General features: G+C 33.2%; 1 protein-coding gene across 4 annotated transcripts in view; it reads right to left on the reverse strand.

Moving 5' to 3' along the window:
• LOC145293248 (histone-lysine N-methyltransferase SETMAR-like) overlaps nucleotides 1–23,981 on the reverse strand; it is a 160,292-nt gene that overhangs the window by 83,427 nt on the left and 52,884 nt on the right. For 2 of the 4 annotated variants that reach the window (XM_080139822.1, XM_080139820.1), the window contains exon 1: nucleotides 11,842–12,774. The exons of the other annotated variants lie outside the window; for them this stretch is intronic. The gene's annotated coding sequence lies outside the window, so the exon portion shown is untranslated. Of the gene's footprint in view, nucleotides 1–11,841; nucleotides 12,775–23,981 lie in introns of those variants that run through there. 4 annotated transcript variants of the gene reach the window in all.

Consider the following 23,981-nt stretch of genomic DNA (forward strand, 5'->3'; position numbering starts at 1 on the left):
CAAAATTTGGCTTTAAAAAGCAAACAAACAAAAATATGACAGTGAGCTCCCTTTGATATCACCTCATTTTCGAATATCATTGTAATAATATATGATTATTGTTGTAATGGTGTGAGAAAAGAACTCGTAATTTTGACGTGAAACGAGTCTTTAATGAAGAAAGTGAAACATTACGTAAAAAAGGGGAACATTAAAAGAAATCAGGCAAAAAAAAAAGAAAAAAAAAAGTCTGCAAAAGGTGCTGGACTGAAGGAGTAAATTAAAGATTGTCTCTTACAACGTGATTTTATTATTTGTGTTGAACTATGTAGCACAATATTACTTTCTGAGTATTCATTAGTACTTTTTAATTTATCTCATTTAGGTCAGTTCTATATTTAAAATACAATAGATACTATTTTCATTGTACGACCAATTCAGTATGACAAAGAAGAGAGAGAACTCTTGATTTAAGGGCTCAGCCTCTTTAAACACACTATCCGGGAACGTAATTTTTATTACGTTTTTATTTAAAATACTTTTTATGTGGTTTTATTTAAAATACTTCTAGGACATTATCTGCTGGATCATTTTCCATAATTTTTAGAATCTATCTTTTCACCGTGGTACGTATGTAATTAATAATAAACTCATATTTGTGTGTTATTAGTTTTTCTGTCCCCAAAAAACTAATTTTTTTTGTGCTATCCAGAAAAACATGAGCTTTATCTGAGCTCCAATCTATGGTTCCCCCTCGTCAAACTTTCACGAAAAAAAAAAAAAAACACTCGTCTAGCTGAAACCACTATCAATAATTTCCCCCACTCTGTGCCTAAACCTAAACGTAGATTCCATGAACAAAGTTTCTTTCTTAGAACTGCACACCTGTGGAACTCTCTTCCGTTTGCCTGCTTTCCAGATGACTACAATTTGGTTGTCTTCAAGTTCAACGTAAACAAATTCTTGTTGAACTGTCCCCTTAAGTAATCCAATTTACCAAATTTCCACTATACTACTAACGATTACTACGATATTATTCCAGTCGGGCCTTGATAAGTGGTGACTTCTATAAAAAAAAAGAATTATCAAAACAAATTTGTTGATTAAATGTGTTTCTCGTTCCACGGAATTACCATGGATCCTGCTAGTTATAATTATCACGACAAAAAAAATAATTTACAATACATTTTGGTTGATGTAAAACCATAAAATTTAAATTCAAGTTGTCACTCTCGGATTCTTGATGAGATCTGTATCATTTTGAAGCTCGACGCCTCGGACGACAAATATCGAAAAATTGGCCAAAAACATTATTTCCTTCACCCTCAACTGGGCAGTTTTCTACAAGGAGAGGTCAGTTTTTGCGTCAACATTTTTGCAAAATCATCGTCTTGGTTGGACGCTTAATTTTAACGCTCAGGACTTCCGGTCGCACAATGGAGACATCAGCTAAGACATCATGTTTTTTTTTGTTTTTTTTTTAACCTTCTTTTCCTCCTTGGTCTTACGGGTTCGAGCCTGCCTGCTGTTGCTTTGATCCCCCACCCCCACCTACTACCACTTTTTTTTTTTCACCATAACACATTTTCACCTGAAATGCGTTGGTTTGAAAGATTACAAATGTAAACAAGCACCGAAAATCACAACAAAACTTATTAATCAAACAACTATTACAATAATTACATGTATGTATTTTCTATATAATACTTACTTTAAACACGTGAAGCATGCATGCTCCCCTGTGAGTGCACAGTGAACGAGGCATAAAAAAATAACTAAGTTGAGCATTTGCCTCCCCCAAAGCATTTAGCCCCAAAAGTCCCCAGGGGGACATCAAATCCTGCTGAAAATGAATAAACAGTGCAGTTTTAGGCGTTAACATATGTAAGTTTGAGTTCTGCACCATGCAAAAAAAGAAAAGAAATGACAAAGTCCATCATCCCCCCCCTAGCTCCATTTAGTCCTCGAAGTACCCAAGGTCTTAACAGATTTAAATTTGAGTTCAGCACCATGCAAAACTGTGAAATATACATACATAGAAAATTTTGTATACCCAAAATTTTGAACAAATATGGTAAAATAGTCCCAAAAATAGAGTGTTTTTATTAGCCCTAAAAGAGCCCCGGGGCACACTCAAGAGTTATCGCGAAGTATAGACAAACAAAATATATATATAATATATATACATATACATACATATATATATACATAATATATAGAAATGAGTTAGTTACAACTTTTTAGAAAGTTTTATAAAATTCCAAGGCATCAAATTTTTAATAAGCATAGAAGTGTCAATTTTAGCCATTTTAACCACTTTCCTTTTGTTGGGGGGGGGGGGGGGGCAAAAACCCACTTGTCACTTTTAGACATGAAAATTAAAATGAAATCAACTTTTAGATAATATTGTAATTTTATTGGGATGAAGTAAGGAATAAGGACCCCAACAAACTTCAATGAAAAAAAAAAAAGGACACCGGTTTACCTTGACCTTCACTCACATCGCCTTCGTAAACAATAAGAGTTTTTTTGTTTTTTTTTAATATATTTTCAAATTTTATTACCAAGTAAGACAGTGTTTTGAACTACCACCTTTTATGAATATTTTATAAACAAAAAGGAAACAACTCAATTCGAACTATTGAGATCAACATCAGCCTTATAATGGATACATTTACTCTGAGCATGCAAGGTCCCCCTCTATGAGTGAAAAATTTACTTTCACCATGTCTAATGTTTGTGCATAATTTTAAAAATAATCCAAGGTATGGTTATTGAGAAAAGTACAAACAAATGAACAAACGAACGATTTTGGGACAATTTTACACATTTAATGGCCCCTAGGGGGCAACCAGAGTTATGCCGGAAAATCCGTTCTGGCATAAATTTACTTTCACTATGACTAATGTTTCTGCAAAATTAAAAAAAAAATCCAAGGCATGGTTATTAAGAAAAGTGCAAACAAACCAACAGAACAGGACTGAATTACTCGGTCCAATCCCTCCTTTGTCGGGGAATAAGAAAAGAAAAATCATAAATGATTTTCTATATGGATATAAAAAAAAAAAAAAAAATTGTGACATTTTTGTTCTGTGTCGAGTACATGCATCATAAAGATTTTTCGGTGCTTCTACACTATTGGGACAATATTTTGTAGTCGATAAATGGAGTTTTCAGATAAAAAACAATGGTTTCAACTGATTTTCTTTTGTCAATTCCAATAAGTTACAATGGTAGTTTCCAAATTATGCAGTCGAAATTACATGAATATTACTGAATTATTTTAAAAAACAAACACTTTATCGTATTAACAAGTGAAAAATTGCCGCCATCTTTGTTTAAATTAAAACGGAAAATTACCTCCCGGTTGAACTCTCCTGTATTTTACAATCGTTTTCATCAAATTCTATTTTTTTTTTATTTTCTTTAATAAAAAATTTTCTACTTTATCGATATTCATAATTTTTGGATATAATCATCTTAAAAATATGAGGAATACGTAGATACCATTGTTTTCATGTGAAGTTCAGTTTTACAATTTACGAAAATTTCGTCCCAATTCTGTAGAAGTGCCGATTTTTCTATGTTTGTATTTTTTTTTTTTAAGTGCAATTCGGTACTTGTACAGTTTAATCAAGAAAAAAAGAAAACATTGAAAAAAAAGTTTGAATTGTACGTATCCGTAATGGAATGAAGTTCTCAAAAATACAAAACAAATTCACTTAATTTCATCAAGTAGTTTTTGTTTTACCGCAAAAAATCTATTTGTTATGATACCAAGCAAAAGGTTCAATTTTTAGGAAGAAAAGTAGTATTAAAGATGGGGAGGGGAGTGTCGGCGCTTTAACTGGAATTATCTCCCCATAGCGTTTCTAAAATCCAAACAAAAATTAAAAGAATCCAAGATGTCTGCTTTCAACATGCTGTCATAAAAATGCGTTTTTCCGCAGTAAAAAAAAAAAAAAAAAAAAAAACTACTCTATCAAATTAAGTGAAATTTTTTTTTCGGAGATCTTCAGTTCAAAACGGATACGTACAATATAACCTTTTTCGATATTTTCATTTTTTAATGTCTTGATTAAACTGTACAAGTACCTGTAATTCAAAATAAGCACCAAAATTACTTAGTCATTAGTCAATTATATGATTTTGGGAATATGACATCTTCGTTCCTTAATGTGTATAAAAATTTTTCCGTTTTATTTTTGTTGTTTTTCTTTTTTTATTGACTGTAATTCTAAATGAGCACCAAAATGTAAATAAAAGTTTTTAAAAAACACAATGACCCTGCTGGGTAGAAAAGTAAACTTTATTAATTTTGATAACACTTATTTGTTGACTATTTCAGCCGTTCGAAGGCCTGGAATGAAGTAGTCCACCAAGAATTTGGGTTTGTATTACTGTACACATAGATTCGAAAAAGTTGTCAAAGAAACAAATATATAAACAAATAAACGTTATCAAAGGCAAGATAAGTTACTTTTCTACCTAACTGGATAAATTTTTAGTGTTTTTATTTAATGTAACATGTTTATTCAGCCCGAAAAACATACAATGTTTACCGATGTTGTGAGATTTTCTCTCAATAGGTTTTTGCCCCTGGCAGAATGGAAGAAAACCAAACAGAAATTACAACAAGCTCACCTTAAAACTTCAACGTAAATTTTATTAAAGTAAAAAAGGTCCATACTACAAAAGATGCATTATCTTCATCTATCTGCCACTATGGGCTGGTAATGACCCCGAAGGAAATAATAGTTTGTTTTCGATAAAGGCTGGGTAGAATTCCCGCTGACGAAGTAGTGCGCAGGTTGGAGATGTAGAAGTGTCTTCCAAGATGGATGCTGCTAGCTGGGCATACACGAGGAGTCCTTCACTGTTAGTCCAATAGCGGACAAGGCAGGTCAAACGGTAGACCTTAATTTCATCTTGACAGACATCAAGTTGTAGCACAAGCATGCAAATATAATTCGCTCTACTTAAGGGCATTGGTAATTATAATGATAATGTTCTGCTCCACGTTTAGGCATTTAAAACATTTCGAAGCAGCAAAGTACTTTCACTGCCTCGATTCGAGTGAGAAATCCATGTGTGTCCAATGCTGTGTCTTTTAGTATTCTGATCTGAAAAGGGAATTTGGCACCGAGAACATTCTTGGCAGTTAGTTATAACATGCAATTTGATTAGTTAAAATAAATCCATGGCAGAGAAACCATCCAATAAAAAGCTTGCTTATTTCTGCAGAATTTCTTACAATGTATTAGAAAATTAAAAATGGCGCCCAACTCTCTTTGACACGGTAAGTTTGGGAAAAGGAGTTAAAAATAAAAAATATATACAAAATATTGTTAAAAACACACCGAATATATGTCAGCCTATGTCATGATAACATATATTGAGCGAGTTTCTAACAGTATTTTGTCTAGTTATTTTAATTTTCCAATACATCAGTAAACACTATATGTTTTTCGAGCTGAATAAACATGTTACATTAAATAAAAACACACAAAAAATTATCCAGTTAGGTAGAAAAGTAACTTACCTTGCCTTTGATAACATTTATTTGTTATATATTTGTTTTTTGACAACTTTTTCGATTTTATGTGTACAGTAATACAAACCCAAGAATTTTTTTCTCAACTTCGTTTTTCCCAGTTTGGTTCATTATAGAATGCATTAGGCACCATCTCTATATGGCCATTGAAACTGTATCATTCTTCCTGCGGTAATGTTTAAAGGTCACGACCAAAGAAGAACGTGAGAAAGATTTGAATATTATACACCAGAAGTCTAGTGTATGACATTTGTGAAGTGAGGAAGCCAAATAAATAAAATTGCAAAACCCTTTTTAAATTTCTTGATAGGAAGCAAGATTTTTCTTAGTATTAAGTGACCGTGGTGGAGTGTACCATCTTGTATTTTATTTATTTATTTTTTTTTAACTCATGTTCACCCTTAACAAAGCATATTGCCACTTAGATGTAAGGGGCTATTATTTGGCACCATGCCCAAGATGTTGGTTTACATTACATTTAAACTTCTGCATATCAGTACAGTCAGGGAAGCAGGTAGCAGGAAGGGAATTCCAAAGTCTATCTGTTTGAGTGAAGAAACTATTAGAGGAGAAAGCTTTCTAACATTTAGAGACCTCAACACTGAAAGGGTGAAATTTCGTTAAGTGGGTTTGTCAGTCGAGGGGGCACAAGTGCAACGAGTTCATCAGAGCACATTTCATTAAAATATTTGTAAAAAAGGCACAGAGATTCCACATTGCAACTATGGGACAGGGGTTGGAGCTTAGTTTACAAAGTGGGACCTATTAGATTGAAAAAACCTATCTGGTGAAAATCCGTGGCCCGTGTCAAAAGTTTTTGCGAGACAAACACACACACACATATTTTCGCTTTTATATATATACTAGCGGGGGGTACCCGGCGATGCCCGGGTGTCTTGAGGTAAATCAAAACTCCGGGGGGGGGGGTTAATAATAAAAAAAAAATGTTTTGGTAGGTAAGTGTATGAGGATCAAACCCATGTGTGAACAAAAAAACCGCACGGCGACATACATCTTTAAGATGGTTTGAATTTATTTAACTATAAAAACAGGCGTGCGCAATAAAAGTTAACTTTGCTGCTTCCATTTGACCTAATTAAGAAGGTCAAATAGAAGTCACGCAAACCCAAATTTGACTGTTTCTTTCCCCCAACAGATGTTGGGGAGGGGAAAGCAGCTCCCAATTGTCCAGACTGATATACAAGATTGATCAAAGCTGATTGCTTCTGGACGTTTTTCCCAGCGCAATGCCGAGAAGACGTCGTTTGAGTTTAGTTTCACATATTTATACTAAAAAGTCCAATCAACACGCGAGAAGCCAAAATAGCAATAATTTTGTAAAAGTCGACGTAAATAAATCTATAAACTACATGCGTTCCCAAATCCTACATATTATTATCTAGGACCGATATACACAGTTTTAAGCGATAGTAACGACCCCGGGAGCGTGTGTGAGAAAAGCCTTTTGAAGACATACACGAAATGGTCACACACATTTTGCCTTTTATATATATAGATATAGATGAAAAAAAAATGGTTTGTTTTATCCAGAGATTCGAAAAAAAATGGTTTGTTTTACAATCCACAGATTCGAAAAAGTGGTTAAAAAAAATTAAAAAAGCAAGCTACTATCAAAGTTACTCTTCTATCTAGGTGGATAGGTTTTTAATGTTTTTACTCAAGGTAAGATGTTTATTCAGCTTGAAAAACAACTAATGTTAACAGTTACACAAGCACAAAAAAAAAAAAAAAAAAGGGCCACATAACAAATACATTGCATCCATTTTTCCTTGTGCTTATGTAACTTGGCATTAATTGTTTTTTGAGCCGAATAAATATTTTACATTAAGTAAAAACACTAAAAACCTATCCAGCTAGGGAGAAGAGTAACTTGCCTTTGGTAACATTTATTTGTAATATATTTGATTCTTTTTTTTTTTACCAGTTTTTCGAATCTGGATTGTAAGACAAACCTAAAAATAATTTGAAAATAATAAACCCTTGCTCAAAAATCTATGTTTAAAACTTTATATCACGGAATATTGGAATTTTATTACATCTTAAAAATTATTCTTTGGATCTTTTTTTTGTTGTTGTTGTTGTTGTAATTCAACTAATATCATATACCCGGATGTTTGGAGGTGCGTGCTGAGGCAAAAAAAAAAAAGTGTTAGTAGGGAGGCAGGCTTGAACCCATGACGCGAAGGCGGAAAAAAAAGTGAAAGAAAACCTGATAACTTACCGCTACGCTATGATGTGGCAGGAAGTGAAAAGCATTCAAATTCAGCAATGCAATGTTAACCAAAAAGTTGCAGAAATGGATAGTTAAGTGAATGAGTTCATGCAGGCACAGAACTGAATGTCTGGCGTAAGAATCACACACTTAACTCTGGCTGTAGGCCAGTTTCTGCCGTATTTGTTTCCCCACAATGTTGGGGAAAACCAGCCCCCCCCCCTTAATAATATAGAAAAACACGTTTTTCACGTATTCGAAAAGAAATGAGTACGGCTTCACACTTAAAGACACCAAATGCAAATTTTTCCTCAACCAAATAAAATAGCTTAGGCAGATAATAGATAGGAATGGTAGACGGCCTGAACCAGAAAGGCCCATAGCAATAAAAAATGTGCCTGAGCCACACGGCATAATACTGCAAAGTTTTTAGGCTTAGCTAATTACTATCAAGCCTTCATTCCTAATATGCACACACCTTTAAATGAGCTACTTAGGAAGGATAAGGTTTGGAATTGGAACACAGAATGCAAAATGGCGTCTGAAGAGCTAAAAGAGGTGTTCACATAAGAACTATTTAGACAGTATAGTCACATGTATCCTGCGTAAAATGTCCAAAGATTTCACAGATTTCTCCATGGATGACATTTCAAACTTCAAATGGACCACAAGCCGCTGATCTCTATCTTTGGCTCGAAGAAAGGGTTGCCTACACATACAGCAAACAGGCTCCAAAGATGGGGAATAATTCTACTAAATTATGACTTTGATATGAAGTTCCTTCCGTCAAAGAAGTTAGGACATGCAGATGGGCTAATACCAAGAAATGGTGAACCACTTGAAGACTGATCGCAAAAAAAAAAATAACAAGGAAAAACTGCAGACTGATGGGCAGGTAGCAGAGGCTTTCCCAACATGCAACCAGGTATTATTATATAGGGAGAGAGTAGTTATTCCAGCGACCCTCCAAAAGAAAATCTTTAAGGATTTTCACACAAGACACCTTGGCATCACCAGAATGAAAAGTTTAATGCATTCATGCATGTACTGGAAAAACATGGACAAGGATATTACAGAAAAGGTGAACGTATGCAGAGGATGTGCACTAGCTGCTAAAATGCCACCAATTCAATTTAGTCCATAGCTCAAAGCTGACTACCCATGATCATGGATTACACAGAACCACTTGATGGACAGTACTACCATAGTATTTGGCAGCTTCTCTAAGTGGTCTGAAGACTTCACGAGTTATTCGCATGGTTGGGAGTGACCGACTGTTTAGTGTCAGCTAATGGCACTCAGTTTACATCCGGGGACTTTAAAGAGTTCATGGAGGACTTCCAAGTGAACCACATCACAACTCCAACTTAACACTCAAGGTCAAATGGACAAGCCAAAAGATTTGTGGACACCTTTAAGAGGGCTTTGAAGAGGGAAAAGGACACTCCATCCAAAAAAAAGCATTGCAACAATTTCTTCAGGTGTACTGCATAACGCCTAATGAGAATACACTATCCCAGATGTCTCCAGCAGAAGTGATATTCGCGAGAAAAATATGGCCAGTCTTTGACAAATTATTGTCAAAACAGGTAAAACCTGCAAAGACAACTGTTCCCAAGAAGAATTACGTGCCGAGAGTAAAAATACGCTTCTAGATGCACAAAGAGAACTTTCTGGGAGGAAGGAACAATCAAGAACAGGATCAGCCATAGGGTCTACATGGTGGAAAAATCATATTCCATGCATAAGAAACACTTGAACCAGATGCACAAAAGCACTTCGAACGAGTTACGTGAAATTCCACTGGAAGAGACATTGGACCTACTGTATGACACATTTAACCTAGAACCCCCTCAAACTAGTACCGCAATATGTCATTCCAGCAGAAAAAGGAAACTGACGGACCCCATGGAGGTCAACTCGAGAAAGAAAACTATTTGGGGAAGATAAATCTTTTGAGGGGGGGGGAGTTGAGATAGTTAACATCCCGATATCCATGATAGTAGGGATTATGTAAGCCAGACATTTCTGCCATCAATCAAAGAGCACACACGCTGCTCGGTTGGTTTGGTGGATGGGGTGTGGTGTCTGCTCTAACACTGCACCAAAATGAATTAGTTCTTGGTCAATAGATGGGGAAACCTTTCTATACTAAGACAATTTTATTTTTGCACACTACCAGAGTGCCGCCTTTTGGGGGAGCTGGTGCAACATTTTGTTTTCCTGGGGAAACAAAGATATCAAGAGCACACACGTAGTTTAACCGCTCATAGTAAACATCAGGACTCACTCACCTTAATATTGTGACCCCTAAACAGGGCCAACACAATTAAATATTTATTTTATTTATTAATTCATTATCTTAAGGCTAACTTAATAATTTACTTGGAAATTTTTTTTTTATTTATTTTTTTTTTTATTACATTTTCACCCCAAACAAGGCAAATTGCCACTTTGGTGTAGGGGGCTACTATCAGGGGCAACAACTACTGGGGTACTATGTAGGGATTTGGGCAGCAAGATGTCGGTTCATGTTACACTTGAACTTCTGCACGTCAGTACTGTTGGGGAAGCAGGGACCTGGAATGGAATTCCAGAGTCTAGCGGTTCTGGGGAAGAAACTATTGGAGTAAAAAGATCTTTTACATCTAGGGATCTCTAGTGTGGGGGTGGGATTTAGCAGACTGTCGGGTTTGTCGAGGGTGCTCACGTCGTGGGGGCACAAGTGATTGCAGTTCGTCAGAGCATTCACCACTAAAATACTTGTAGAAAAGGCAGAGGGATGCAACATTTTGTCGATGGGACAGAGGCTGAAGCTTAAATGCCAGTTCAGGGCCTATCAGGTTTGCGACTCTCTTTTGAACCTTGTCAAGGAGCGAGAGACTAGTAGCAGATGCACCAGCCCAGATGTGACAGCAATACTCCATACATGGGCGAATGGTCGCCTTAGAGGTACAGGATACTTTCGGGTGTTAGTAGTTGTCTAGCACGGTAGAGAGAGCCCACCTTTCTTTCAGCGGCCCTGATAATGCCTTCAATGTAATTGTTCCAACTCATATTTCCTGTGAACATTAGGCCAAGGAGTTTGAAAGATGTACTCTCAGATAAAGAGTCGTTGGCCATTGCTATAGGTGGTAGAGAGGGTTTCTTGTAATTATTGAATGAAACTAGTTTAGTCTTGGCAGCACTGAACGCGACCAACCACTTTTGTTCCCATTCCACCACAGATTGGAGGTCTTCCTCTAGTGTTTCTGCCATTTCTTTAGAAATGTGTTCATTTGTCTTCCTGTCGTGCCTGCCATAGAGTGTAATAATTCCAGAAAACTTATGTTTCCCTTGCCAGAAATATTTAAACATAATCTTTATCATAATGCACATTTTTTTCTTTTTCTTTTTTTTTTTTTTTTGCATGAAATGTACGGTTTTTCAGATTTGCAATAAGATTTTTCCATGTATTTTTTTTATTTCATATTTTTCTTTGAGAGATTAACTTTAAGCAATAATCTTTCAAACACAGTAATCAAAAATTAAAAAAAAAATATGATCAGCTGGTGTTTAAAACCAGGTCTCTTGCAGTCAGCCATTAAAATGCACGATCCTAATTAACAGACAATCTTACTGTTTTTTTTTTAAATCGATGCAGTTTTTGAATAGTGAATAATTAAAAAAATATATTTAGAAATCCAGAATAATTTTTTTCTATGGAAGGCCAATCACGCAGTAATTTCTTCACACTTCCCTGATAAAAATCATAGCATTACTCGCTTCTTTTGTCAGAACAAAAATATAATTTCTAAACCAAATAACTAAAACAATTATTTAAAAGTTAATTAAACTTCTTTGTTTTACATGGCACGTTTTACCATCTGTTAATGTTAAATAAAAATATGACTTAGTATATGTTCATACAAAAATTTTTTGTGCAAAATAAGTTTCCTATAAAGTCAATTTAAGGATTTAGTTAAGATTTAAGATTTTTAGGAATTAAATTGCTATTTCCTAGAATTTAATAAAATTAATTTCTTTTGGGCTACAAATCACGATACTGAAAATTAAAATTAAAAGATAAATTTACCTGAGAAATATTAAGAAAGAGATAGAAAGAATAAGAGTTTGTTGAGAGACGAGTAACGTTACTTGCGATCAATGAGAGGCTGACAGGTTCATCAGGTAAGCTGGTTGGTGGCCGATGCCACCAGAGCGGTTCTTGATTACATGTTGACTGCTTGAGGATCCAGCGTGAAAAAGACAGAAATATCAGAAACAGGAAGTCATGTGGCTATATCACTCTCCGAGTTAAAGGGCGACAATCAAATTAGCCTGGGAATTTCCATTCCCACAATACTACTTGCCAGTTATCAAGTTCGGGTTTGTATTACAATTGATAGACATACAAAAAAAGTGATCAAAATTAAGACAAATGTTATCAAAGGCAAGACAAATTACTCTTCTACCTATCTATAAAAGTTTTTCTTAGTTTTACTCACTTTAAAACGTCCAACCGGTTCGATTATCATAGTGTTTATCAGTATTTGTGAAAAAGAAATGGCGACAGCTGACTGTTAAATACGTGATGTTTGGAAAAATTACTTAAACTTAAATATACAAAATACTGTCAGAAACACATTCAATACACTCACCTTAACATATATTGAGTGGGTTTCTCACGTTTTTTTTTTTAATTTTAAGTAATTTTTCCAAACTTCATGTATTTAACAGTCAGCTGCAGCCATGTCTTTTTCAAATACCGATAAACACTATGATTTTCATACCAATTAAACGTTTTAGAATAAAACCATTAAAAACTTTTCCAGATAGGTAGAAAAGTAGCTTATCTTGCCTTTGATAACATTTATTTGTTTATATGGGTTTGTATTACTGTACACAGATTCGAAAAAGTTGTCAAAAAACAAATATATAAAAAATAAATGTTATCAAAGGCAAGATAAGTTACTTTTCTACCAAACTGGATATAATTTTCGTGTTTTTATTCAATTTAACATGTTTATTCAGCTCGAAAAGCATACAGTGTTTACCGATGTATTGGAAAATTCAAAATGGCGGCCGACTCTCTCTTTAACACGGTAAGTTCGGAAAAAGGTGTAATAAATAATAAACTAGACAAAATACTGTTAGAAATTTACCCAATATATGTTACCGTGACATAACTTGACATATATTCGGTGGTTTTTTAATAGTATTTTGTCTAGTTTATTATTTATAACACCTTTTCCCGAAGTTAGCGTGTTAAAGAGAGAATCGGCCGCCATTTTGAATTTTCCAATACATCGGTAAACACTGTATGCTTTTTGAGCTGAATAAACATGTTAAATTGAATAAAAACACAAAAATTATATCCAGTTTGGTAGAAAAGTAATTTATCTTGCCTTTGATAACATTTATTTTTTATATATTTGTTTTTTGACAACTTTTTCGAATCTATGTGTACAGTAATACTAACGCGTTTATATATATATATATCACTTTTTTGTATGTCTATGGAATGTAATACAAACCCGCGGGTTTCATATCAAACCGGAAGTTAATTGTTTTAGGTGTTTTGTTAAAATAATTTTTTCCTGGATATCCTGTTTTTTTTTTCATAAAATTTTAAGCCAAAAGGTAACACTGACTGTTATATTTCACTTGAATAATGACTGATATTTGTACTAGTTTTTTTGTTTTGTTTTTTCCTCCTATATTTTTAATGTTTTATAAGACCTGTGTTTTGTATATTTACGACGCCATGTTTTTTTTTTTTTTTTTTTTTTTAAATGTTTTGGTTATTTGATGACATTCAAATCAAATGTTGGTTTTATTCCATATAAAATAAAGAATGTTTATATGCAATTTAAACCCTGATACTTCCTCTTAAATATGGAGTAAAAAATTATGATGAATTAATTTCATTTACCAGTTTTTACTAGTATTTTTTTTATTATGGGTGTCGAAAATTAGTGTCAAACCTAGGGGTAAATTATCATGCCTTAGGAAAGAGTTGTATTTTTTACCCTTTTGTTTTGTTAACTATTGCATATAAAAAAATTTTTTTGAAAAAATAAAAAATAAGAAAAAACGCCCGTTTATTTATTTTAGTTTTGTCCCACTTATTTTTATATTTTTTTTTTAAACACTTGTGGGGGTGAGGGGTCACCACTTATCAAACCTCAGAGGTCATCCGAAGACGAATGTTAGAATGGTGGAAATTGGGGTTTTATTACATAAGAGGACGGCTCAACAAAAAAAAAAAAAAAAAAAAACTTATTTACATTAGACTAAAAAACGACCATGTTATAGTTAGTTGGGAAGCAGACCCACTGTGTTATGTTCCACAGGGGGTAGGTCTAGGAAAGAAACTTTGCACATGAAATTCTCATTTATAGGCAGAGAGCGGCATTCTGGCATATTCCCCGAGAATTTCATTTTTGCATTACTTCCCCTGTTTTCAAGATGGGGATAGATGATTCGGTATATTTTACTTTAAGGCACGTTTCACATTTGTATAGAAAAATTTTTTTTGTAGATTTCGGCGTGCTTTAAAAGAATATGATAACCGTTTTCGTTGCCAATTTACCGCTTGCATGGTATTAATCCCTGAACCTTGGGACTATTTTCCACCATTTCACAGCCTTATCATTTACGCTACACACAAACACAAACCAAAGCCTTGAAATGTGCACTTGCTTACCAAACTACCTTCTCACATAGTGTAGTAATCTTTGGCGGACAATTTAAAATTATAAAAAACAAGTAGTTTTCCAGATATTAAGCCATGTAATTCTATATGTTATCAGTGGCGACCATTTTTGTACGCACAAGCGCACGCATATTTTTTTTGCCGCGCGTGCTTGCATGTACAGAAATGGTCACCACTGATAACATAAGGAATTACACATATCTGTATACAGATTTTTCTTTATTTTTTTCCATTTCCTTGTCTTTATTGAACAATGAAAGAAGAAAAAACAAAAACCTTAGCCAATAAAACAAAAACATCCCCCCTCACTAGATGGCCAGAAAATGGGTGCCCATTTAAGTTAAATTTACATGGAAAAGTGATCACCCACTTTTCCAAAGTAATTTCTTCATATCATGAAAACTTTCTCTGCGACAGAAACGATTAGCAGATTCGTTTTTAGCACACCGAATTCTACAATATATATATATTCGATACGAATGTGAGACGGGCCTTAAAGTAAAATTTTACCGATGATTCGGCATACTCTTCTCCCTTCATAATGACCCCGCTAATTAATTCCCTAATAGTAGCCCCCTGCTTCAAAGTGGCACTGTGCCTTGTTTGGGGTGAAAATTGAATAAAAAAAAAAAAAAAAAAAAAAATGGAACAACGTAAACAATTCTTACTTTTATTTAATAAAAGTGTAATATCTGTTTCTTGTAATTGTTAACTTCTTTGGTTAGTGTTATCTTATGCTACAACAGAACACCGACCACTCTAATTTGTTTTTTGTTTTTTTAAGGGGTATTCAAGGTCGCTGACAACGAATCTGATAATCAAACCCACCGCAAATTTGCCGTTTGCATGGTATGAACCCCTAGACCTTGGGACTATTTTGTGCCATTTCACCGTCTTCGGTATTGTTTTTCTTACATGATAAGTCTGTGCGCAAACATCACGTAAGAATCTTGGCATGCCGGAATTTTTAAGCAGTTATTTCGAATGAAGTTTAAAAAAAAAAAAAAAAATGTGGTTTATTTATTTTTTTGTCTTACGTAGTTTTAATGTTTTTTTAATTTATCTAAGAGTTTTCACAAACTGTTTACAAACACAAAACATTTTTATGTTTTTTCAGGGTATTCAATTATAGGACTCGTGTAGTTTAACAGGTGCTTCTGCAGTTTAATTAACCGTTTTTTTTCGTAAGTAATGTGCCGACATTTATCATTTCACAAAAATTCTGTTTACATCGGGGAGGGGGCACTCCCCGATGTAAACAGAATTTTTGGGAAATGGTAAATGTTGACGCGTTACTTCCCGAAAAACGGTTAATTAAACTGCAGAAGCACCTGTTAAACTACACGAGTCCTATAATTGAGTGAAAAACAATGTTTGGTGCTTACGTTGTGAGAAATTCCATTTACATTTGCCATCTTTCTTGTTTAGGCTGTCTACGCAGTTTGGTGGTCGGCCGTGATTGGTTAATTTTGAATGAGTCAAGTGATTTACTTGGCGCCCTTTTTTGCATCATGCTTTTATTTTTTCAGTCCAAGCAGGAACTCGGCAAGGGACGGACTCCAATTCAGAAGCTCCCACAGGTGAAAAGAGCTACGTCAATTCCTTCATGTTGTATCAGCAAACTGTTGGTGAACAAAGGATCACATCTCTACAAGCAAAGACACTTTTATATTGCTGAAATTATTCTAATTACAGGATGACATTCATGAACATTTCTTCATGTTTGATTTTCCAAATATAGGATCTTATCTCAATTCAACTAGAGTCTCAAGCGACTCGCATCATGCCTAATTATAGGCGCCAACATTCCCGCTGAGTCCACCATGAATATACATGGATCCTTTCCAGGAAGAAAGAACACACCGACAATAGGAGTTTGAACTACCGGCTCCATGCTAATGAAGGCAAAACTGGCCGCCGTTTTGCAAATGGACTATACCAGAACCAATAAACTTTCATTGCTGTTACTTTTTAATAAATTTGGAGCTTGAAAGGTATGGCTTTTGTATTTGTGGATTCTTTTGCCTCTGCAGGGAGTAAATTTGGATGTGAGAATTAATTTCTCACAATGTTTTTGCAAACCGCTCGTGAAAACTTTATTTTTTGATCAATTAAAAAGGCATTAAAAACTACGCAAGACGAAAAAAAAAAAAAAAAAATGAATCATGTATGGAAGCCGGTAGTTAACCAAATGAATATTCAGTAAAATCGTATTTCATATACAAATGTTTATAATATTATTAATCATTAAATTGTGTAAATCTTAAAACCTAACAAAAATATAACGAGATTAATTATTAATTGTAGTTTTAAGATAAACGAAGGTTTTAAAAAAAAAAAAACAACAAAAAAAAAAAAAAAAACATTAAGTCGGTTCTGCTTTTCCACAGTTCGTAAAGTTCTGACGTCACGGAATCATGCTTTCTTTTTTTCCCCCCATTTGGTTGGCAGTGCCTACAGAAAAGTATCGTTCTTAGACCAAACTACTTATAATACTAATTAGTCCAAGGGAGTGATAAATTTCTAAAATATCTGTGGGAGATGTTTCGTTGGGGACGCTAATTCATCTATCATCGTCTAGAAAACAGGGGAAGTAATGCAACAAGGACATGTTTCGCGGAATATGCTGGAATGCCGATAGAGCGAGAGAAATTGCTGACAGTTGTAGTTAACTAATGTTTCAAAGATTTTACATAGAGGAGGGGGGCATAGATTAAAGCTCAGTCGAGTACCTACCATAAAAGTAACGATAGGGCAGAGATTGTGACAATTAACGAGTTGGTTGATATGCGAGAAGTATGTATGCCCTGTTTACCAACAGGATTTGTATTGTAAAAAAACTTGCATGAATAAATTCATGTGGATGAATGAAAGATTGGGAGGTGGGGGTAGCAAAGTCAAACACAAAAAAAAAAAAAAAATCTCCATACTTTTTGGTGCTTATTCAAATTGGCACTTATGGCGGCAATTAAAAATAATGAAAATACAGAAAAGGACAGTTTGACACCTCTAAAAGGGGGTCACATCAGTATTTTACACCGTCAAATCACGAATATTATGAATTATTAGTTATAAAAAAGAAAAATTATTAAAGTGTTAAAATAAAAAAAATATGTAATTAATATAAAAATATTTTAATATTGGAAGTAAGCACTTGATTAAATAAAACGAACAAAATATTTTTATATATTTATATAGATATAAATATATAAAAATATTTTGTTCGTTTTAACAAAAATGAAAATTTTTTTTTTTAGAAAGCGTATTTATTGTCTTAACAGAAAAAAACGAACAAAATAAAATCTTAAGTAATGAACCAACCACGTAACAAAATATAAATTTATACAAAATAAAACAACTTTGAAAATTAGACATTTCTTAAAAAGTGTATTGTTGTCTTATGCTTTTAATAATTTGTGGAAATTCGTGTCCTTTCTCACGCCATCTCCACAACTCTTTCATTAGATGGGAATGGAACAAATTTTCATTAGTTGCTACCATCCTCATCTTCCTTTTCACATGTGATCAGAATCCCTCCACATTTTTTTTTTTTTTTTTTTAAAGCTTTAATAATTTTTATTTTAAAACTAATAATTCGTAACATTCGTGATTTGACGGTGTAAAATACTGATGTGACCCTTCTAGAGTTGTCGAACTTTGCCGGGACTTAATTGCAAGACTACCCAGAAAAGTGTATGGTATGATATATGTACTCGTTACAGAAAGTATGTCATATTCTAACAAATTACGTAAAATTTGATCAAGTAGTTTTTGTTACTATCAAATTTTATGATTAAAGCGATTCGTAGCTGTTTAGTCGAGCATGAAATAAGGGGGAGAAAACTCAGATTGAAGTGTGGAAAAAAAAAAGCTTTATGTTCAATAGTTTAGTATAGGCACCGCCAAAACTGGGGGGGCAGGTCAGTACTTTTTGACGGACCGTCTTTTTAAAAATCTACCAAAAATCAGGTAATTATCCGATCAATACGAAATTTTCAGCGATTATTAGGAGAAGAATGAACTTTATAACAGTGTACTTATTTTTCATAAACGATATTTATATATATATTTTTTTTTGCTTACAAAACCCCCCCTTGTTTTGAAGTGGAAACAAATATGCTTAAAATATTCATTTGAAACTGAACAAAACATTGTGTTGTTGTAAGGGACAGAATTATAGATTAAAAAAAAAAAAAAAAAAAAAAAAAAATTGTTTGCATACCTTATTTTGACGTCTGAATATCAGAACTTCGATTGTGTTTAATTATCCCGCTTTTGAGTTTTGAAGTGTGAAATTCGGTGAATATGTTAAGTAAAATAATTAATTTAAGTTAAGCAAAACAAAAAAAAAAAAAAATTTTTTATATTTATACGAAAAAAGCCATTTTAAAATTTTTGATAAATAAATTAACAATTTTTTTTTAGCGAGCCGAATAATGCATGACCATTATTAAACAGAGCATGCTTTGAATAATCGATACAAAAAAAAAAAATTCGATAAATATTGTGCCCTTTGTGTTAAAAATAGCATCATTTTTTTCGATCTCGTTTGAAAACGTTTGCCGCCTTTCGACTACGGTGGACCAAAAGCGCTGAAATAATTTTTTTTTATTCTGCTTTAAATTGCCCCCTCCCCCCATTTTGGGGAGCCTGGCCCCCACACACATACACATTAAAAACCAAACTCATACAAATGGTCACCCATCTGGTACTGGCCAGCCTCAGCTTAATAATACATTGAAATTTTCGTCACTGAAAAATAAGTTTTTTTGGCCTGTTTAGTCTTCCATAGTTTTCGTCTCATCGAAAGAAAACGTAAACAGAGTCGATCTGAACTCTTCGGCGACGCGAAATATCTGGTTACATATATGAATAAGTGGAATTATTTGAAATTCAGGTACTTATATTATAATATTTTTGCATATTCTCTTAGAAAATCATCCTAAATCTTAGTTAGACAATAAATGAATAAATTATTTCAAAAACCCTTTTTTTTAAATATTTAAGTACGTTTTTTGTGCAAGACAAAAAATAACAATTGTTAACTTTTTGGGAAAATTTAACATTTAAAATTGAATTAAAAATAGTAGAAAAAGTTTTACATTATTCTGTTTTCTATATGATAAAATTCAGGGTTTTATCTTTCTGGAAAAAAAAAGTTACTCAGAAATAATGGATTTTAATAAATGTAATTTAGTTTTAAAAAACAACAACAACTTGATTTTGCGGCCATTTTTGGCGGTGCCTAGTTTAGTAATTATCACTAAAAATCGTAAATTTTGATTTTCTTAAAAAACATTTGATCAATATAAGTAATCGTTCGAATATGAAATCTTCGTTCTGTAACATTATATTCCTGTATTTTCTTTACTTTTAATTGCCACCATAACTGCCAAAAGCACCCACCGTTTCTTTGATACAGATGTTCCATTTCACCCCGTTGTTTTTTTTTTTCAAGATACGTCAAGTAAGTACCTCAAAACTCCGTTACATTTTAGTATTTAGTATTTAAGTTGCTACCCTGAGCCCCCGACCCCCACAATACATGCAGTTTTTGAGAAGCTCAAATGTCAAAGAAAATAGCAAAAATTGGCCGACGTACACGAGTAGGTACTCCTTGGGCGTTGAGTTCCATGGCGACCAACAAAAATTTAACGGGTAAATGTTTACTTTAACTACAACAGAACACGGGCCAATAAAATTTGGTCTTTTTAGGTTTCCGGGGGGGGGGGTCGTTGACAAGGAATCTGATAGTCAAACCCGTAGCAAATTTACTGTTTGCATGGTATTAACCCCTGAACCCTCGCACTATTTTGTGCCAACTCACCGCCATCGTTTATGCTATTCTTACATGATGCAATGCATTCGTGCATGGACGCGCGTAGTAAGGTGACTTGTCACCTCGCGGAAGAATTTTTTAACAGACATTTAAAATAAAGTTTTAAAAAACAAAATGTGGTTCATTTTTCTTTGTTACGTAGTTGTTGATGCTTTTTTAATTGATCTAAAAAGTTAAGTTTTCACGAGCGGTTTACAAAAGCATTCTTATTTTTGGGTTTTTTTTTTTTTTTTTTTGGAGGTTTTTTTTTTTTTCAATTATAAAACTTGTCCATTGAACAGATGCTTCTGCAGTTTAATTTACCGTTTTTCCGTAAGTAACACGCCGACATACACTGAGCAGAAGAACTGTTTAATTTTTCACAAAATTCTGTTTACATTGGGGGGGGGGGGTCTTCCGCGATGTGACAAGTCACCTTACGTGTGTCCATGATCGAACACATCATATAAGAATAGCATAAACGATGGCATTGAGTTGGCACAAAATAGTGCGAGAGTTCAGGGGTTAATACCATGCAAACAGTAAATTTGCAACGGGTTTGAATATCAGATTCAGTGTCAGTGACCCCAAAATGTAAAAAAAAAAAAAAAATAAAAATAAAAATTTATTGGTCACTGTTCTGTTGTAGTTAAAGTAAACATGTACCCATTAAATTTTTCTGCTGGTCGCCATGAAACTCAACGCCCAATGAGTACCACAAGTGCTACCTTACTAGCGAAATACGCATCGCCGATGCGTCGCATCGGCTCCGATGTTGAACGTTGTTAGATTGCGGGAGACATTATTTTTACAAGGAAAGAATTTTGGTAAAATTCTACATTAAGACCCGTCTCACGTCTGTATATAACAAAATAACCGTTTCTGTCGCAAAAAAGTTTTCATAATATGAAGAAATTACTTTTTCGAAAAGTGGGTGATCACCTTTCCATGTAAATTTAACTTAAAAATGAGTACCCACTTTCTGGCCACCTGAGAGAGTGAGGCATTAATGAGGCATTATAGGATAAAAGTTTGTTTTTTTTTAAATTTATTTTTCTGGTTTTATCTTTCAATAAAGACACAAAGAAATTTAAAAAAATAAAGAAAAATCAGTATTATTTTACTTTAAGGCTCGTATCACATTCGTATAGAAAAAAAAAAGTTTTTTGTTGTAGGTACGGGCAATTAATGGCTGCTTCAGTAAGGGGTATGGTTTTTAACACTGGGTAATCATAATGTTTTTAATTTTTTAGTACTTTTTTTTTTTATTGTATTTGAAAGATTATAGTTTAAAGTTAATTTCTCAAAGAAAAAAATGTGAAATAAAAAAATAAATGGAATAATTTTATCTTAAATCTGAAAATCCCTAGATTTCACGTAAAAATTAATTATGACAAAAGTAGCGTTTACATTTTTTCTGGCAAGAAAAATTTAAGTTTTCTGGAATTATTTCCAAGTTAAGTACTAAGTTAAAGTCTTGAGATAATGAATTAATACAATAAATGTACTTAACTTTTGCTAAAAAAGTAATTATCCAAAAATGTATCACTGGTAGGAACGAGACTCGTTCATAGTATTAAAACTCTGGCGGCAAAATTGAAATATGTATGGAAGGCCAAATTAGACATAATTTATGTCTTTATTCCGGCATACCGAGCGATTTTTTTTTTTTATAGTCGAAGACCCCCGCCCCCCTTCCTTTAAAAATCCATAAAAGTTAATGAATTTAATTAATTATACTAATGCCAATTTATTCTTAAAAAAAAGTTAGCACCATTATTTATTAATATTAATACAGAATTACAATTGGTTAAGAAAACAATTTACAATCATTGAAAAATTACACTAAAAAAAAAATACAGACTTACGTCAAAATTTATCATAATGTTTACGTTAAATTTAAAGTTGATCAACACAAACAGGCATGTAGTTGAAAAGAGGATGGTGGGCAAACCAGACTGGTTTTCTTTTCAACTCTGCGCATCCGTACTTACCGACATGGAACATTCTTATAATTTTTGCCATTTTTTTTAATTAAATTATTTTTCTGTTCCTGTTTTTCAATTTAATTTTTTTTTACTTTATTTTCCAAGATTATATGAACATTATTTTACGTTGATAATTATACGTTCTTGCGTTCCTTACATAAAGATTACGTTAAAAATGTTAGCGTAAAAAAAAAAAATTTTTTTGCAATTATAATTTTTTTGTGAAAATATTAAATAAACAATGCTGAATTCAATGATAATATTGGTAGTTCGAGAAATTAATTTTTCTTCGAATTATATCGAATTTATTAATACGGACTTAAGGGTCTTTTTTCGTAATGTTTCTGTAAAAATTTAATTTTTATTTTATCGTTACAAATTACGATACTTTATTTACATAAAAAAGCAAAAAAAATCCTTACGTTTTTTTTTATTTACTACTGAAAAACAACTTTAGTAAAATTTTATATTCCGCGATCATTATTTGATAAATACTGAACATTTTATTAAAATTGGTTAATTTGCTGTTTTTACAGAATTTGTAAGTAAAGGGAGGGGTTAAAATGTTTATACATTTTGAGCATCGGCATTCATTTTGCCCATTAGGTAACCATTCATTAGGTAACCGTTTCTGTCGAAAACTTACCGCTTATATGGTATTAACCCCTTAGCTCTGGGACTATTTTCCATTTCACAGCCAGCCTTCGTTTACGCTACGCGCAAGCATAAAAAAGGCTTTTAAATATGCACTTGCGTACCAAACTGCCTTGTCACAGTGTAGTATTTGCGAAAATTTAAAATTAGACGAAAAACAAGTAGTTCTCCATATATGAAGGAAGCCATGTAATTCTATGTTATCACGGCTGGCGATTTTTGTACGCGCAAGCGCGCGATGGTATTAAAACCCCTAAACTCTGGGACTATTTTCCATTTCAAAGGCTAGCCTTTGTTTACGCTACGCGCGAGCATAAACGAAGGCTATTAAATGTGCACTCGCGTACCAAACTGCCTTGTCAGTGTCGTATTGGCGAAAAATTAAAATTAGAGGAAAAAAAAACAGGTAGTTTTCCAAATATTAAACCATGTAATTCTATGTTATCACGGGTGGACATTTTGTACGCGCAAGCGCATGGCCTACCTATTCTGTACTTCCACCTAACAATTTAATAAGAACAGGTAGGTGTGTCAGAAATTTCGTGAAAATACTGAATAATTCCACCCATCTTTCCAAGCTTTTAACTCCTCGAAAAATGTAATTCAAGCCCTAATTTTTTTTTCAATTAAAGGAGCAAGGACCAAGGTTCCATTTTAAAAAAAACAAAAACAAATAACGTGGTTTAAAAAAGGTTTTAAACTTCAAACTTTACAGGTAAAATTCTCAAAAACACTACGTTTTTTTTTTTTTTAAATTTGAATATATTTATCGACCTTTTCTCTTCAATTTGTGAGTAAATTAATTATTTACTTTTTAATAGAAACTTGAAAATGGAGAGGGGCGTGAATTAAAAAAAAAACGTTTGTCTAAAATATTATATTCGGTTTATTGGAAAGAACATAAAATTTCACATTGACCCTGAAAATATCGTAAAAATAGAATCAATAGAAAAATTGATAGATTTTTAAAGTTTAAAAATTGAAAAATATTGAGTTCGGAAAATTCATTAGTTTTAAAAATAAAAAATAAATATTTCTATTACTTTTAAAACAACTTT

The sequence above is a fragment of the Euprymna scolopes genome, chromosome 14, assembly GCF_053919585.1.
Source record: "Euprymna scolopes isolate OS-2025 chromosome 14, ASM5391958v1, whole genome shotgun sequence".
Lineage (NCBI taxonomy): Eukaryota > Metazoa > Mollusca > Cephalopoda > Sepiida > Sepiolidae > Euprymna > Euprymna scolopes.